Source organism: Silene latifolia, chromosome X (genome assembly GCF_048544455.1).
Source record: "Silene latifolia isolate original U9 population chromosome X, ASM4854445v1, whole genome shotgun sequence".
Lineage (NCBI taxonomy): Eukaryota > Viridiplantae > Streptophyta > Magnoliopsida > Caryophyllales > Caryophyllaceae > Silene > Silene latifolia.
In genome coordinates this window covers 148,791,290-148,810,155 of record NC_133537.1, presented here as the reverse complement: position 1 = coordinate 148,810,155, position 18,866 = coordinate 148,791,290, and the positions used below count along the sequence as shown (strand labels likewise).

Here is an 18,866-nt window from a genome sequence, read left to right as displayed (position 1 = left end):
GGTTTTTCTCCTATATTTTATTTTCATCTTATGAAGAGTACTACTTTGGTTTAGTGAGTTTGTATGCCAATTAAGGGCATTAGTGCTTATTTCTAATGGTTTTGAAGCGGATGTTGTCGTTTGGTTTTGTTTAGGTTGCTAGATTGGCTTATTACCTCACATTTCCACAAATGTTTTGCCCTTTTTGCCCATTACCTCACTTTTTCATACTTTTGTAAGCCCTCATCTGTGACGGGACCTTGTTTGGTTGGAATGTATGAGTACGGTAGCTAGAATTGTCTATCATATTAGCTGCATACATGTTTTTGTCGGTCGTAGTTTAGGTGAGCGGCTATTTTTCTTCTTCTCTTACAATTCATATGCTTACCCTTTGTTTCATGAGAGAAGAGTGACCCGTGAGAGTCCATCATTAAAGGTCTTGCAAGGTCGACGGTTCAGCTTTATTAAAAACATCTTACAACTCATTTGCATTTGACAGTTTTTGCTACAAGTATTAGTGCTTGCGTTAAATCGATTTAAGTAAACAATTTGTAGCTAGCTCTGAGTTTTCTTTTCTGTTGCATTAGTTTTGCATATAGTTTGCTTGAGGACACGCAAAAGTTTGGTTTGGGGAGGTTTGATGCGTGCTTTTTATATAGTCTTTCTAAGCCTTATTTGCACGCATTTCTATGCATATTACGTAGTATTGAGCTACAAATGTCGCCGGAATTATCTACTTTGGTTTCTCTTGTCGTATTTGCAGGAATGAACCAAAGAGAAGCGGAATCAAGTTTAGAACATGTCCCTATGCATGCATTTAGAAGATGAGTTGAGTCAGAGCTTGGAAATTACTATTTGGCGATGCGCTTAGAAGTAAAGAAGCTAGGCGAGCAAAATAAGAGCTTCAAATTACTAGTTCCTACTTTGAAGAGCCTTATCTCGAGTTCCATAACAGATATTCAAGTGATTCTAATTGGAGATGAAAGATTATCCTCTTAGATTTTCAACTCCATGAAAATCGCTTGTTTCCGACAAGTAACGAAGAAATGGCGGCCATTTGAAGTTCAGTGCGCGAAGGAGGAAATTACGCGCTGAGACTTCCTCGATCGACCACCTTACTATTTCGATCGACCACCTTACTATTTCGATCGACTACTTTGAGCCCCTATTATGCTCGATCGAGGTCCTTATCATTCGATCGAGAGCTCTTGGGGACAAAATACTCGATCGACAGGTTTTTTATTACTCGATCGAGAGCAATCATGTCTGACGCAGCTTTTTTATGTCGAGATCCTAGTTTATCTTATTTGAATGTTATCTTATAAAAAATATCTCTTATAAATAAGAGAGAATTAGGTTAGAAAGAGGGGGGACTTTTGCACTGCTTTGTATTACGTGACTTTTTGCCCCTTCTTTATTTTTGGTCGGGATCCAAACTACTGTAATTTCTATTCCTCTTCTCTATTTCAATTTTATTCTGGTTTTAATCCCATCATTTGCTTCACTTAGTTTAATGGTATCTTTAATTACTTCTATCCCTTTTTCTTCTCTTGTTTAGTTTATGCTAATTCTCTCTTTATCTTTGCTTGATGTTGCTTTTAATTATTAATTCCGTTGTTGTTAATTTCACTATTATCAATATGCTTAGCTAATTTCCTTGTTAGGATTAGAGGAGAAATGGTAGTATAACGATGATGCGATAATTGCTTTAGGAGTTTTGGTTGTGAGAATTGTTGGATAGCAATATAACTGTAATTATTAGGTTGAATGCATGCAACTGAAGTAATTAAACTGGTTAAATTCAGACCTAGATCGAGAGATTGGAATGAATAGACCTGCTATGAAAAATAGATTACACTAATAAGGGTGAAAGCTAAGTTAGTGGTATCTTAGGGCGGATAGCGGACCAAGAGGACCTTTCCATTACCCTTCTCACATTACCTTTAGCTGATTTATATAATATCATGGTGAACTGACATCCTAGCATCTCTCTTTCTATTTTCTCTCAATCCTTGCTTTTAATTTAGTTCATTAGTTTAGTTTAAACAACTCAAACCCCCCTGTTTCATGACCATAGACAGACTAGAAAATGAGTAGATAGTGACCGCCTCCCTGTGGATACGATACCCGACTTGCCTCTGTTGCATTAGTTAGATCCTGTTGGTGTTATTTTTGATTGGGTTGCGACAACCGTGTCACCTATTGATGAATAAAGTGATGAGGAGGAAGAATTTGGAGGGCATTATGAAGCTACTCTTGTGACTACGTCACCAACAATGCCTCACCAATTCCTAAGCATTAACCACCCTATTTTCCAATCGGTACCCCCACTTCGTGGAGAATGTAGAGTTAAAGAAGCCGAGTCCCTTGGACCATAGTGAGATTGAGGAAGTATCATTTGTAGAAGATATTGAGATGGTAGAGGAAGAGATAACAAAGAGAAACAATGATCACAAAAATTGGTCATATGAGGAAGAGCTTAGAAGTAACTACTATCTACCCCACCTATCCACTATACTCCATGAAGTTATAATCGACTAAGAATGCACCATATTTCAACCCATGCCTAGCCTTGAGGATATTATCTAAAAATGTGAATATGAGAATCCAATATTTGCAGAAGAAGATATGAGGTTGAATAGACCAATCACTCTTAGCCTATAAGAATATGAGGAAGTTCCTTTCGAAGTAGAATTTGGAGTGGTGGAGAGAGAGAGATGATGAAGGGGAGTGAAGTTCTTATCTATGATTTGTATGGAGAAAGTGATAATGATGAGCTAACAATGGATGATGATGAATATGAATCATGCTATGGTTCAGGGAATGAGGAGGAAATGGAATCAAGGAAGGAATGGGATTCCAATTATTATACTTGAGGAGCCCATTCTTGAGAAGTTTAAGGTGTGCTTCCATGGGGAGAATGAATAGTTCTCTCCTCTCGGTCATGATGACCTCATGACACCAACTATGGAGCCCATGACTATCGAAGACATTTTTGAGGACCTTCTCCAAGTAGTCAAAGCATCGTTAAAAGGGTACTTGGTGAAGGATCAAGGATGAAGCCGTAGGTTAGCTCACTTGTGAAGACATGGCACCCGTAATCCCTATTGATAAGCCACCCCATCATCAAAGCTACAAGAATTCTCCATCTATTCTTGAAGGATTGATAGATTCACGTGCTATCATCATCGTTTTATTCAAAGAAAATAGCAAGCCTTTCGATAACAAAGACTTCAAGCTTACTAGTTTAAAGGGCCGGAAGGGATACGATGACAAAGCTAAAAAGAAGAAGGGGAAGAAGCCCCATGGGAAGGATTTGTCGCGCTTCATCTTTAAATGGCTAAAACCATACTTATGCTTATTTGAAGCCTACTCACGAGCTTTTGACTAGTTATTGAGAGAATTAAGTGGCATGGACAATGCCAAGGAAATCAATTCCTTAATCTAGTTTGGTGGAGTCCTACCTTAAACCACCTTTTGTAATATACTCTTTTCCCTACACTTTGCATATAGTTCAATTTCATTGCATTGCATTTTGGGATTATAATTTATGATTGTGTAATCTTACTTGACTTAGTTTTTTGCATAAGAGATGTGAGGGAGGGTATTTATATACTTTTGATAGGTGAATGATGAACGTTTGATAGGTGAATGATAGAGTGAAAAGACGGGAATTCCTAAATAATCGAGATTAGGCATCACCTAGGCCAAAATTGAAGAAGAAAAGAAGGTTGGACCGTCTAGCACGTGTTAGGCCTCAATCCCACAAGCTGAGCAGTGAAAAGCAAGGAGGAGGCCCCTGCGCAGGTACCCGCTCGACATCAAAAGGAGCTCGATTAGGTTACTCATTGCCAGCCCTAGCCAAACAACAACCCGCTCGGGTTGAAGGAACAAATGGGACCATTGATCCAGAACCCTCCTGACACGCGCCCAGCCCGCCCGAGCCCGCCAAGCTTTCCTTGAGAAATTCGTCCTCTCCCACTCGTGTTCCCCACTTTATCTAAAAAAAATTCCGATCTTCTTCTTCCCAAACACTTTACCATAACCTTCAACAAAAAAATCACTCAATACTTCATCAAATCACCCAAAATCAAGCCAAAATTCATTTTACCTCAATCATATACACATATAAGCCAACTTCCAACCATAAACACCCTCAATATCACTCAAAATCACCTTCTGATAACCTAGGGTTTCAAAAATCCGAGAATAGGAGAGTCTTTTTCGTGTTTTATTTTCGCCTTACAACTACGATTCATTGATCATAATTTAGTTCTAAGGCTCTATTAAGGCATTTGGGTTTATCCTTTAAAGAATTTGAGACATCATTTTGGGAATTGCTTGTTTGAGTTGATTGTTGCCAAACACAATGTTTAGTAGAAGCAAGAGCAAAGCTAAGGCCAGAGCAAAGCCATCAAACGTCAAAAGGGGAGTAGTTCCAAAGCTTCACCGGAGGGTCGAATGCAAGAGGAGATGTCCGTGCTTACCGTGACTCATCTTGACGCATTCCCGAAAGTCGAGTTCATAAGTGACGACCACCGGAAGCGATTTGAAAAATTGCTAGGTATGCATTATGAACCCACTCAGTTTATTGATCTTGAGGTGTTGGAAATACTTGGTATTAGGGAATAAGCTGAGACATTCTTTAGGGGTATGGGGCTCGAGGCAATGTTATTTATGCAAGGGGACACTTACCTTAGCCTTACTTTAGAGTTCTTACATAGTCTCCGTGTCCTTAGGCATCGAACTCGGGGCGGCGTCCTTGAATTCCGAATTAGACTCAAAAAATGAGTCTTTATCGCTTTGCAAAAATATTTCGTCTCGAAGTCCCAACTACCGACCTTGACAATCCGTCGGATCTGAACATAGCCCACCTTTGGAGAGCTATTTCCCGAAGGGAATTTCCCCCCTCAAGCAATGTCATACTTTCATCATCCAATATCCTATGATTAGAATTTGTGAAAGGTTTATAGCCGGGACCATTTTCGGAAGATTAGAGCACTATGCTTCCACCCTACTCGAGTTGACCATCCTTGAGTCCTACTTAAATGTGCAAAGGACATGACGTATAAACTTCAACACGGCCCTTAAAACGCTCACACGGATAATGATTTTGCCAAGGGGCATACGCAAGCCAAAACTTTTGTTATGGGTGGACATGTAACGATCCTAAAAAATGAGTTATACCCCGGCTTTAACCAAAATGGAAGATATGAAGCGCTCTAAGAGAACACCTTGATTGATGAACATGCCATCTTCCGGGTTTATCAGTGGTGTGTCTACAATGATATGGGGAATGTGGAATGTCATACCAAGGGATGCTCCTCTCTCGTGCTTTAGGGTTAGAATATACCACTTACAGAGCCCCATTTGAGTTCCTTCTCACCAATGACATCCACTAATACGACCAACCGGGGGTGTCATCCAAGAGGAAGTACCTCACCAACCCCAACCTCATCACCACATGTCTAACGTGGATTACCCACCGTTTCAAAAAGGTGCTCAACCTGATTATGTGTCCATACCACCTTACCCAAACCCACATGAACCCTACACTCCCCGAAATCCAAGCCGACCCCCTACTATGGTAAACTTAATAGGGATGATGTAACATATGGACATTAGGATGCACCAGGGGCATGTTGATAACTACTTGGCAAATACCCTCCATGCTAACTCATTGCTCAACAAGGGTATATTGATCCGAATGGACTCTTGCCTGCTTGGGCACAACCGAAGCTCTTGTTCCTGAACCAAGGGAACTAAGGAAAGCAAGGCAATCAAGGCTATCGGGGTTACCAAGGGGACCAAATAAATCAAGGAGGAGATTTTGAGGATTACCACAACCTTGATGATGATGATGAGTTTGATGGCTAAAGACTCTTAGCCTGGTAACCAAAAATTGAATGATACCTCTTTTTCTATCTCTCATGTATAGGTTGCATTGTATTATATTTTAATCTAGCTTGCATTATAGTTTCCATGACGATTGCATTTGCACTTGAACTTAGATATATACAACTACCTTGCATCCATATATACAGCTCATATAGCATAGGTAGTTATATAGCTTAGACTTGCATTTGTAATATTTTTCATCCCTCATTCGAATTAAATAGTTCATATATCATGTAGTATAACTTGCATTGTAGTATAGTTCATATAGTTAGTTGCATACAACTTGCATTCATGCATGGTCACTCATGACTAAACCTCATTCTTCATGTACTAACAATAGTGCTTAATTCGGTTTAGGGAGGTTTCACCATAAGTAACCCAAGCTAATTCAAATTTGCTTTCCATTTAATAGTGAGCATGCATATTTTTCATATATTGCATCTTGCATTTGTAGTTTAATTATTTCACATATTCAAAAACCCAAAAACAATTTTTTACTTTTCAAATATTGAAAATTCAAAAACATGTTCTTCATTTTTCAATATAACCTTATTGCAAAAATACAAAAATATGTTCTTTCATTTCATTTCCTACTCCTACATTGTACATTAAAGGCAATGCCCAAAATAAAAGTCGGGGATAGGATTTTGTATTACAAAAAAACCAAAATTTTTTTTAAAAATATTGAAATTTTTTTTTAAAGTATTGATTTTTTTTTTTTTAAAAAAATATGCATTTAATTTCATAAAAATTGAAAATTTTCTAAAACCAAAACATTTTCTTTACTTTAGTAGTGTAGAATTGTATATACTTGGGTGTTTTTATTTCTATTCTCGCATAGGTAGGACACACCATTTGAAACATTAGCAAGAGAAATATGAAGACCGCTTGGTATGATCGTTCTAATCCTTTTTCCCCTTCTATTTCTTTTCATTATTCATATAAGGAGGCTTATATGTCAAGGAGAATGTTGTGTATTTTGGTTGTTGTGTGCCTATGTATTGTTAGGAGCTAGCTTGCATTTAGATTATATGTCATGTAGTTGGTAGAAGCATATGCATTAGATTGTTTATATATAGGTTGCATCATAGCATGTAGTTGCATTATTAATAAAATCATGGGAAATGCCTAACTGGAAACTTTGACAAGTGTGCATAGGCCCTTGTAGATACTCTTTATCCTTAACTCTTTGTCTACTATAATAGATTCAAGATACCCTAGGTAGTGTTATACTAGTATCTTTTGTCCAATGAACAAAGGCCTAGTCAGGGGTTACAAGCGTTATCCGGAATGATTAGGCGTAAAGCGTATGTAGGTGGCTTTTTAAGTCCGCCGTCAAATCCAAAGGCTTAACCCTTGACATGCGGTAGAAACTACCAAGCTGGAGTACGGTAGGGGAAGAGTGAATTTCCGGTAGAGCGGTGAAATGCGTACAGATCGTAAAGAACACCAACGGCAAAAACAATCTAATGGGCCGACACTGACACTGAGAGACGAAAGCTAGGGGAGCGAATAGGATTAGATACCCCAGTTGTCCTAGCCGAAAATGATGGATACTAGGCGCTGTGCATATCGACTGTCCCGCCTGGGGAGTACGTTAACAAGAATGAAACTAAAAAGAATTGACGGGGGCCCGCATAAGTTGTGGAGCAGGTGTTTAATTTGATGCAAAGTGAAGAACCTTAACAGGGCTTGACTTGCTGGTAATCATTTGAAAGAGAGGGGTGTCTTCGGGAAAGCGGACACAGGTGGTGCATGGTTGTCGTCAGCTCGTGTCGTATGGTGCATGTGAGTCACCAATCCAACCCTATGATGTGATATGTACTTGGTTAACTTGTCTAGGTGACCTTGAATTACTTAGTGGTTTGGCAACCAAAAATACATTTTCATAAATAAGTTTGAATTGCTCATTTCAAAGATTTTGTGTTGTGGAATCATTTTAATTGCCAAAGAAGCCTCAAAGTGTTTTGAAATGTGGAAATGTTACTAAGTAAGTCGTTTTGAAGGAGGCCTACCACTTTGATGCCTTTGGAGGGGATCCATTGAATGTGAAAGTTGAAATAGGTCAAGTTTTGAATGTTAGTCAAGTCCACTTTTGTATAATGACTTGAGCACTTCATTCGCAAAAAATGTTTTGTTACGCCACCTTGTTGGCCGAGGAACGATCCTTGGCTTTTACTCTTATAAAGAATTCAAGACTTATCATGTCATATGCCACTAACATCATAAGAATCATCCTTCCATTCCATCCGATCACCCTTGACGAAAGCATTTAGTGATTATGGACGAAAGTAGCCTAGTCTGACACCGTTTGGAGGTGACTTGTTTATATCCTCTTCGACTTAGTGGTTTGTAGAACTAGTCTGTATGATGGAGTGTGTACCTGTAATACTACGGATTTTCTTTGGTGACTACTCGACCGAGTAGAGCCTACTCGGCCGAGTAGTGCTGTTGTTATAGTCTGTGTTGGATCTGCCGAGGAATACTCGGCCGAGTATAGTGAATACTCGACCGAGTAGAGGATACTCGGCCGAGTATACACTTTACTCGACCGATTATCCGGTCTGGCGAAGCGTATTTTGACGGTTTGATTAAGGAATGTTTAGGGTTATTTTATATCCCGCGTCAGTTTCTAAAACCTTATTTTCAAACTTCATCATTTTACGTTTACCCTAATCACTCCCTAATCACTTCCTAATCATTACCTAGCATCGTGGTGTGTGCAATTTGTGGTTCTTGTGTATAATTCCTCATTCTACTGTTCGTAAGTTCTATGTCTATGTTGTTTGTGTACTTTGGGGTTACTGTATACATATATGGAATTGGGAATATAGGAGATTGTGCAATGAGCAATTGTGTTATATGATCATTGTATAGGAGAAGACTTCGTAGATGAGCCTTTCTGATTGTCCAAGTTTCGTGCTACTATTGATTGCTAAGGTAGGGTTTCCCTACTCAGTTTACTGTTCATTGTTAAGACATGTTTGTTTTGTAAATATTGTTATCTGCTGATCATCGGAGTATGAGTGTGGTGGTGACGGTGTTGGTGTGGAGATGTTGTGACGGCTGTGATGTTGTGTGATTGTGATTGTGGTGGAGTCACTTGCGGTAGTGGCTTCACACCCTAGTTCGCCCTCCGTGGAACCCACCACAGGAGGGGATGTGCACATTAAGGGACAGGGATTGTTAGTCGCTCGTTGATGAGCTGGACTAGGTGGGAGCGGCTGCGGTCACCCACTGGCGGCGAGGATTACCTATTGCGATGGGTAATCTGGCAGGGCTACACACTTTCGTTTGTAGTCGGTTACTGTGTGAGATCGGGAGACTGGGGTTGGAGGATGATCAGCTGTTTATCTCGTCTGTTTGTCTTATATTGTTTGAGTAATACTGACCCTGTTGTTGTTTGTGGAATCTGCGGTGATCCATTCGTGGGATGGTGAGCAGGCTTGACAGGTATTGTTAGTGGTGAGCTTGGGGCAGTCATGGGAGCGTTGTCATCACCAGTCATAGCATCACCGTCCGAGTCTTAGTTTGGATTTCATTAGTTGTCAGACATTGGAGTTCTATTGTTGATTAAGTTTTTGGATTTTGGTTTGATGTAAACTTTAACCCTTTATGGCATTTAATAAATGTGCTCAGTTCAGACGCTTTTGATATGTACTAACCTCGGGTAACCGAGATGGTAACACACTTTCATGGTAGGGTGGTCCTGGTAAGGCACCTTGGTATGAGGGGGTGTTACAAAGTGGTATCAGAGCCGAAGATTCCGGCACCTACACAAATGAATCTAATGAACTTAAGGAGTCTAAATAAAATGAACCCGGGGAGAGTTGTTTGGAGCTACCGCAAAGACTCGGGAGACGTCCCGAAGTCGCAATTTGGCCCTCATTAACTCGAGCCGGTCACATGGGGAAGTGTGATGAGAGTTGTGTCTTGTATGTGCATATTTGTGAAGGTTCCTGTTGATGATAATTGATGGTCGAAAAATGTATATGTGGAATTTGAGAAATAGTTGAGGGGACGAGTTTGTGAACTTTTGGTGTATCGGATTTAGCTTGTGCATGATTTGTATTATTATATGTTTATAACGTGACATTCAGTTCCTGTTGATACATGTTTGCTGGGGGAAATAGAAAGCATGATAGGGGACTTTTACTGTTTAAACCCGTCTATAGTATGGCTCGGTCGATCAAGGCAGGTACTCGACCGAGTATGGAGTACTCGACCGAGTAACCGAGCACTCGGCCGAGTGTTGTTTGGCAGTGAGTAGCAATGGCCTACTGTATGTGCTAACTCGACCGAGTAAATAGGTATACTCGACCGAGTAGTGACTACTCGGCCGAGTATTGTGTTTACTCGACCGAGTGTTGTTTCTGTGTTTTTGACGTTAGCTACTGGAGTCGAATACTCAACCGAGTATCTAGGATACTCGACCGAGTACTGTAGTATACTCGGCCGAGTGTTCCTTTGGCGGAAGATTGTTATATTTTGAGCCGTAGGCGTTTGTGCTTACGTTTCTTTATCTCTTATCAGCTCAAAATACCGCCCAAAAGAACCCCCGCACAGATCCAAGCTTCTGAGATGACTCTTGATGAGGTTGCTCGCATGATTGAGCAACAAGAGCCTCTCCTTGAAGCTCTCAAAAATGTGGGAAAGGGCAATGAGAAGTTGATGGATGCTACTCAGCTCAGCATCATCATTGCTCGCTTCAACCCTCCCACATATGAAGGGGTAGGTGAACCAAAGCTACTCGAGAAGTGGCACCGTGAGATTGAAGCTCTCATGGAAATGGTTAAGTGCCCCGAAGACATGATCGTTGAGCAGGTAGTGTACTACCTGAGAGGTGAAGCTGCAGTTTTGTGGCAAAATGTCAAGGAGGATGCTAGAGCTTATTATCAGGCTGAGGGTCTGGGAGCTATTCCTTGGTCCGGGTTGAAGAGCGCTATAAGAGAGCACTTTGTGCCGGAGCATATCCGACACAAGATGAGATCCGAGTTTGATTCCTTCACCATGACTGAGGAGATGACAGTCACTAACTACTATCATCAGTTTATGGAGCTATCTCGCTATGTTGACGACATGCAGCTAGGTCCGAGGGGTTTAGCTCTCCGTTTTGAGAGGGGTTTATCTGCTGAAGAGTCTATTGATCCAAAATACTCAAGAGGGGGGGTGAATTGAGGATTTAAAACTTTTTGAAAGCTTTTTCGATTATGCGAATGTAATCGATTATTTAAAGTTTATTGATTAAACTTTAACTAATCAACTAATGAATGTAAGCGTAATAAAAGAAACAAACGAAAGAACGAAGAGACACAGGGTTTTGAAGTGGTTCAGTTTCACAAGTCGAAACCTACGTCCACTATTCTCGATTAATAAATTTAGTACCTTTCTACGGATTACAAATTTACTAACCCTACTCGTACAACTAACTCTAGCTGTAACTCAATGAGTACCGTTAAATACTCGAGTGACTAACTTACGCTAATAAGAAAGCACGAATGATTCTAACAAAGGTTCATGTTAATGAACAAGTAAGAAATCAACTACGCACTATTATCTTATAACGATAAATGAAGAACAAGTATGCGAGTTTTTATGACACACGACTTTTCAAAATTGCAAATCGGTTTTTCTGCTTAAAACACACGGTTTGCTTTTTAAAGATGAAAATAATTTTTATGCTTAAGGTCTCTATCTTAGATGTTGTAAATAGCAAAGTATTTACAGGCAAGGAAGAAGTAGGCTACACGGTTTTTACACAAACCCTAATAGCCGAAATAATAAGATATAAAGACAAATTATATCTTCTTATTATCTCTTCCCTAAAAGCCATAAAAGATAATAAAGAATATCCTAAAAGATAGAATCTAATCTTTCCAAATATTATCTTTACTATAAATTCTAAGATTATGATAAGATTTCCTAAAACAAGAATATCTTTAATCATAAATAAATATATTAAGTAAGATATATAAGATATGTAAAGATATTATTATAGAATAAAATCTTTACCTAATATCTCATAGGCAACACGAGATATCACGGCCCATAAGCTCGTGAATCGTGCAAACCCTAGTCTTAATATATAATTAGAATTTAGGTTTTAGGAGAGGCTATATGGAAACCCTAATTAGTAGTAAATTCCAACTCATAAGTTGATCCATCATAACTACCAATTAACGTTTACAATAAAACCGGACTCCTCACTAAACCGGGCTTTATTAAATAAATACTTTCATTAAAGCATTTAAAATAAACTTTAAACAATTATAAAACAATTTTCAAAACATTTATAAGTCGTGTATAAAAACTCAGCATTTCAATGTTATAGTAGAAGAGCTATAACATTGAGCTCTTTTACTAGTAATGTTATAGCTGCAAAGCTATAAGTTTACTAAATCAAGAAACTCACTCTTGATTACCATTACGAGATAATCACCTATACTATTCTAATCTTCAAGGAGATCTTCGAGTATAGGCTACGTCATCATCCAAGCTTGATTCATCTTTAGACGAAGTTCGTCTTCACATAATACTTGAATGAATCTTGAATTGTTTGATCTTGAACGAAGGCTTGAACTTCTCATGCAATTGTCACAATCCTCTTTGTTACTCGTAATAGGTTAGTTCTAAGATACTCAACAAAAGATTATACGCAACAAGTATATAGAAAGTAAAATACCTTGACATCATCAAAACATAAACATATAAGCTATATGGTCCAACAAATTCCCCCTTTTTGATGATGGCAAGTCTCCTAACACTGTGACTAATTAAAAAGTTCCCCCTCAATATATTACCGTTATCTTGATAATAAAGATTAACGCAAGATCAAGACAATTTTTCAAAAACCGAAACTTTAAGGACTTTAAGAGACAATTGGTCTTGACAAAGAGCAAGCGTAGGTATATGCTTACTATAGACGTTCTTTCCCCCTCTTGACATCATCGAAAAGCTAAGAACAAATCAAAAATGACTAGAATAATATAAGACGGGACAAGAGATAAAAACGCCATAAGAAATAATAATAACACGCAAGACTAGAAGCATCCAAAATATAATTAGCATACAAACTAAGAATTAAACATGTTAAAGCCAAAGTGGGCCGAATGAACACATGTCTAATAGAACACTTGGGCCATAACCACAAGTGCATTGCCAAAATGGGCCGAATAGGAAGTTTGGTTAACACACCATTAAGAGAAATAAAAAGAAAAGCTAAATAAGGTAAGGCTAGAGAGGGTAGGACGAGAGGAAATCAAATGCTGCGGGTCTTATACGGGTTCACGTAGTCGGGTCTAGTGCGGTGCTCCAAAGCATCCAGACGGTCAAACGAGCTCCGAACCAGCTGCGAAAGAGTACCAATCCTCCTTTCAAAATTAAGCACTTTCAAAGAAAGAGCCTTTGTGGCCTCCATCGTGAGAGCTTGATCACCCACCATTGATTTCCCGTGCATCACCAAAGCTCCACCCTGACTCGTAAGGAAAGTGAGACGATCACCGTGTGGGAACACTTCCCCACGAATTGCCTTCAGCTCCCTCTCAAAACCCGCTAACCTCTTGTCCACTTCCTCCATCCAAGAGTACACCCGAGTAGCATCCAAGCCCGAGTCTAAAGACCAAGATGGTCCAACCCGTGACAACACTGTAGCTAAATTAGTCGAATGCTCCTCGAATTTCTCCATTAAACCACTCATAAACCCCTCCAACTTTGACTCGACAGCTCCTAAACCCGAATCCACCGGGGCTTTCTCAACATCCTTTGCAAGAAGCAACTCGGGTCCATCAACAACAAGACCCATTAGCTTGATCAACTTGTCACACATACAATCCCGAGCACTAACACCGTAACTGTCAGGCCCTACCACTCGCTTTATTTCCAACAAACGAGATATCCACATACCATATGGCAAATCGATTGTGGTGCTCAACTTATCCTTAATTACCGTAAGACTTGTCTGAATTATACGGTGCAAGACAACACTACCCAAATTCACCTTCTGACCTTCCAACCAAGAATAAACCATTATAGCTTCATAACTCGACAACTTATCACGGCCTCCTCTCCTTGGCACCACTGTGTACCACAAAAAGTTCAAGAGGAACTTGATTTTTGCCGAGAGAGGACGAACCACGATATTAACTCCCTCCGTCATCTCCTCAAAATACTTCTTCACTAACAACTCCTTTTCACTCACAACATTAGACCATTCAAGACTCGGATTTAATTCGATCCCTTCACCGGGAACCGAAAAAGCAGAGCAAAAATCCGAAACAGAGACGGTAACATCAACTCCATTAACAACCGCATACAAGACACCTTTCTTGATTGAGACACTAGCAAAGAATTGTACCACCTCAACTGGGTAAATAGGACCCGAAAACTTACTAATGTGACTCCACCCTTGAAAATCAAGAAAATTAACAAAGAAAGCAAGAGCGGGAATACTAACCAACCAAGATTTCGGATAGTACCTACCACCATGAATGGAATACCTCAAAACTCGATTAACTAAGATGCTTTCATCATGAGTAAGCCGAACACGATTTAACCCTTCCTTGGTCGCGGCTTTCGAAGCATCCCTAAGCAAAGTACGAGCAACACCATTCTGAACTATCACCTCGGGTTCCTCCACAGCTTCACTATCATCAACAACTACTTTATTTTTACCCTTGAAAAGACGGCGTCTTTTGCTTTCGGACACCGATTCATCCCGACTACGAAATAGGGGCGAGTTTGGATTTGGTTGTGGTGAAGGACAATTCATGGAATGAGGATTATGTGGTGGTAAAGGTGATGTTTGGTTAGGAAAGGGGCAGTTTTGGTGGTGACGGGTTGAGGATCGGGTATTTTTTGCATGAGATGTATTCATGATGATGGTGATGGTTTGAGTAGAGGAGATGAATTGTGATGATGGTAAAAATTTGGAAGAAAGAAAGGTATGCAAGTGGGGATGGGTGGACGGGTAACACGCAAAGGGTAGATATAGGTGTAGGCTTAGGGTTAACAAGTGGAGGTCAAATATGGTAAGTGTCTTTAATTAAGAATAGGTATTGTGATAAGTATAGGAATTTATGGTGATAAGACAAGAATTAGGAAGTTGATTTGATGTAGGAAATATGAGCCGTGTATATGTGAGCTATTTGGAAGATTTTGTTGTGATTTGGAAAGATAAAAATATGGTGTGTTTTGTTTATTTTGATAAAGAATAAGTTTGTATATCAATTAAATTCTAAATAGCAAATAGAATCTTATGATAAAAATATTTCTATAAACGAAATTATTCATGCAACGCAATATACGGACACAGTCATACAATCTTAACTTAACTAGTCAGTCATAAAAGGATTGAACAAATATAGAAGCTTAGGTACCACTGATTAAACCAATTTCCAACCGTAAAGTCTAAAATCGTTCTCTAGCTAATGATTTTGTCAAAATGTCTGCCCATTGTTTTTCAGTACTACAAAATTCAAGTTTTATATTCCCCTTCTCAACATGGTCTCGTATAAAATGGTGTCTTATTTCAATATGTTTGGTACGTGAATGTTGTGCGGGATTTTTAGAAATAATTATCGCACTAGTATTATCACATAAAATAGGAATACATCCTACGTCAACACCATAATCACGTAATTGTTGCTTAAGCCATAAAAGTTGAGTACATACCAGTCCTGCGGCAATATATTCGGCTTCAGCAGTTGAGAGAGCAACCGAATTTTGTTTCTTCGAACCCCACGTGATGATACACGGTCCGACAAACGTGGCGACACCTGACGTACTTTTTCTGTCTAGAGAACATCCTGCGTAGTCGGCATCAGAATAACCGACTAGATCAAAATTACATTCCATTGGATACCATAGGTATAAGTTGGCCGTTCCAATCAAGTAACGTAAAATTCGTTTTACGGCCGTCATATGCGATTCTTTGGGAGATGATTGATATCTCGCACAAACGCATACACTAAACATAATATCGGGTCTACTTGCGGTCAAATATAACAGTGACCCAATCATCCCACGGTAAGTAGTTTCATCAACTGATTTACCGTTTTCATCTAATGTCAATTTCTTGTTCTCGACCATTGGAGTAGGCATAGCATGTGAATTTTCCATTCCGAATTTCTTAATCAACTCCTTGATATATTTCTGTTGATGGATTTTAATGCCTTCATCAGTTTGTTGTATTTGCAGACCTAGGAAGAATTTTAATTCTCCCATCATACTCATTTCGAATTCGGAAGTCATCAACTCAGAAAAATATTTGCATAGGCTTCGGTTGGTTGATCCAAAGATGATATCATCGACGTATATTTGAACAATCAAAAGGTCAGAATCCTCAGTTTTTAGAAATAGGGTTTTGTCGACAGATCCTCTACTGAATCCACTGTCAAGTAGAAACTTAGATAATCGATCATACCAAGCCCTAGGTGCTTGCTTTAATCCATATAGGGCTTTATCCAATTTGAACACGTGATCCTCAAATTTGGTATTTGTTGAAACCAGGTGGTTGTTCAACGAAGACTTCCTCTTGTAAAAAACCATTCAAGAATGCCGTCTTGACGTCCATCTGGAAGAGCTTCATTCCCTTGTGTGTGGCGAATGCTATTAGAAGTCTAATAGCTTCAAGACGAGCAACAGGTGTGAAAGTCTCGTCATAATCTATTCCTTCTTGTTGATCATATCCTTGGACCACCAATCTTGCTTTGTTTCTGAAAATGACTCCGGCATCATCTAATTTGTTCCTGAAGACCCACCAAGTTCCAATAATTGTACGATCTTTTGGTCTAGGAACTAAATGCCAAACCTTGTTTCTTTCGAACTGTTGTAGCTCTTCTTGCATAGCTATAATCCAATCTGATTCAGCAAGAGCTTCATTGATGTTCTTTGGTTCGATCATGGATAGAAAAGAGTAGAAAGAGCAGAAGTTGTTTAAGGAACGTCTTGTTTGAACACCCTTCTTAATATTCCCAAGAATATTATCCATGGGGTGTGAATTCTTGTATTTCCACTTCGTTGAAGTGCTTGGTTCTTCATCGTTATTTAAGCTTGTCCCGACTTCATTTGGTTCGGAATTAGAGGAAGTTCCCCCTGAATCCAATTCGGGTGTTGTATTTGAGCCGATTATAACCTCGGACTCTACACCTTGATTTGGATTCAATATTACAGTAACATCATCTATAACATTGGTTTGGGAGTTCTTGTCTTGAGTCAATGTTATAGTATCATCAACTATAACTTTGCCTTTCTCCTCTTTATCTTTTGAGGAACGAGTAAGTTCATCACTTGTTCCCTCAATTTCGTTATCCTCTAATTCCAATTCCGGGGGGTCGTCTCTTGAAACATGAAAGTCGGGTTCATCCAAGTCTTCTTCCTCATCCTGTAAAGGCTTATCGAACACGTTATCTTCATAAAAAATAACGTGGACACTTTCTTCAATACAAAGAGTTCTTGTATTGAAGACTTTGTAAGCCTTGCTATGATCTGAGTATCCTATGAAAATCGCCTCATCACTTCTAGGGTCGAATTTACTTAAATGGTTTTTACCGTTATTATGTACAAAACATTTACTCCCAAAACAGCGAAGATGGGAGATATTAGGTTTTCGACCTCTAAGGAGTTCGTAGGGGGTTTTCTTAAGGATAGGTCGGATCATAGCACGATTATGGATGTAGCAAGAAGTACTAATGGCTTCAGCCCAATAGTTACGAGGTAAACCACTACACAAGAGCATTGTACGTGCCATATCTTCTAAGGTTCTATTCATACGTTCAACGACACCGTTTTGTTGAGGAGTTCTTGGTGCGGAGAAGTTATGCCCTACACCATTAACTCTACAATATTCAATAAAAGTTTGGTTGTCAAATTCGGTGCCATGATCCGTACGAATAGATACAAGATTAGTCTTATATTTGTTTTGAACACGTTTCATAAGACAATCAAATTCATCAAAAGTTTCATCTTTTGAGTGAAGAAAGATAGGCCATACATACCTTGAGTAGTCGTCTACAAGAACAAAGACGTACCTGGATCCTCCTCTACTCCTTACCTTCATAGGTCCACATAAACCCGTGTGTACCAGTTCCAAGGCTTGATTTGTGCTTACTACTCTTTTAGGTTTGAACGATGATCTTACTTGTTTGCACCTTGCACACGTATCACACATCTTTTCTTGGTCGAACATGATCTTAGGTAACACCTCAAACAAGTCCCACTTCTTGAGCTTGTTCAAGGTTAGTGAGCTAATGTGACCAAACCGTTTATGCCATAAACAAGGATCATCAAGTGTAACTTTCATACACGAAAAGGAGTTAGTAGGCACCGCATTTAAATCTACCATATAAACATTCCTTTTTCGGTGGCCTTCAAGAATAAATTTGCTAGTTCCTTCAATAATAATGCGACAACTATCAGTATGAAAAACTACTTTGTTACCTTTGTCGCATAGTTGAGATATGCTTAGCAAATTGTGTTTTAGACCATCCACAAGGTAAACGTCACTGATTGCGTGAGACTTGGAGATTCCGATTTTGCCGACGCCAATAACTTTTCCCTTTTTATTGTCCCCGAACGTTACTTTTCCTCCATTGAAGGGCTTGAGTGAAAGAAACAGATTCTTATCTCCGGTCATGTGTCGTGAACATCCACTGTCAAGATACCATTGATTGTTTTCTTTCACTTCTTCCCGCAGAAAGGATTAGATACAGTTTTTAGGTACCCAAGCTAAGTTGGGTCCCTTATGATTAGTTAATCTAAATACTAAGTCCTTTCGAACACAAACACGTCTAATGACCGTTTTTCTAACTTTAGGTTTGTTTGGCTTGGGAGGAGTTCTAGGGTTAGGGTTTTCTCTAGGTCTAGGAATTTCTCTAGGTCTCTCTTGACTATTTGCCTTGTGCATAGGTTTACTGGGTTGAGATTTACAAGGGCTTTGTGAAGTGCTAGGTTTCTTAGAGTAGTCAAAGGCCATGTCATAGAACCAACGAAAT

The 18,866-nt window shown here is 39.3% G+C and overlaps 1 pseudogene; it reads left to right on the top strand.

Annotated features, from left to right (window-relative positions):
• The first annotated feature begins 7,172 nt into the window (after positions 1–7,172).
• On the top strand, positions 7,173–7,463 carry LOC141625780 (18S ribosomal RNA; annotated as a pseudogene).
• Positions 7,464–18,866: the final 11,403 nt, after the last annotated feature.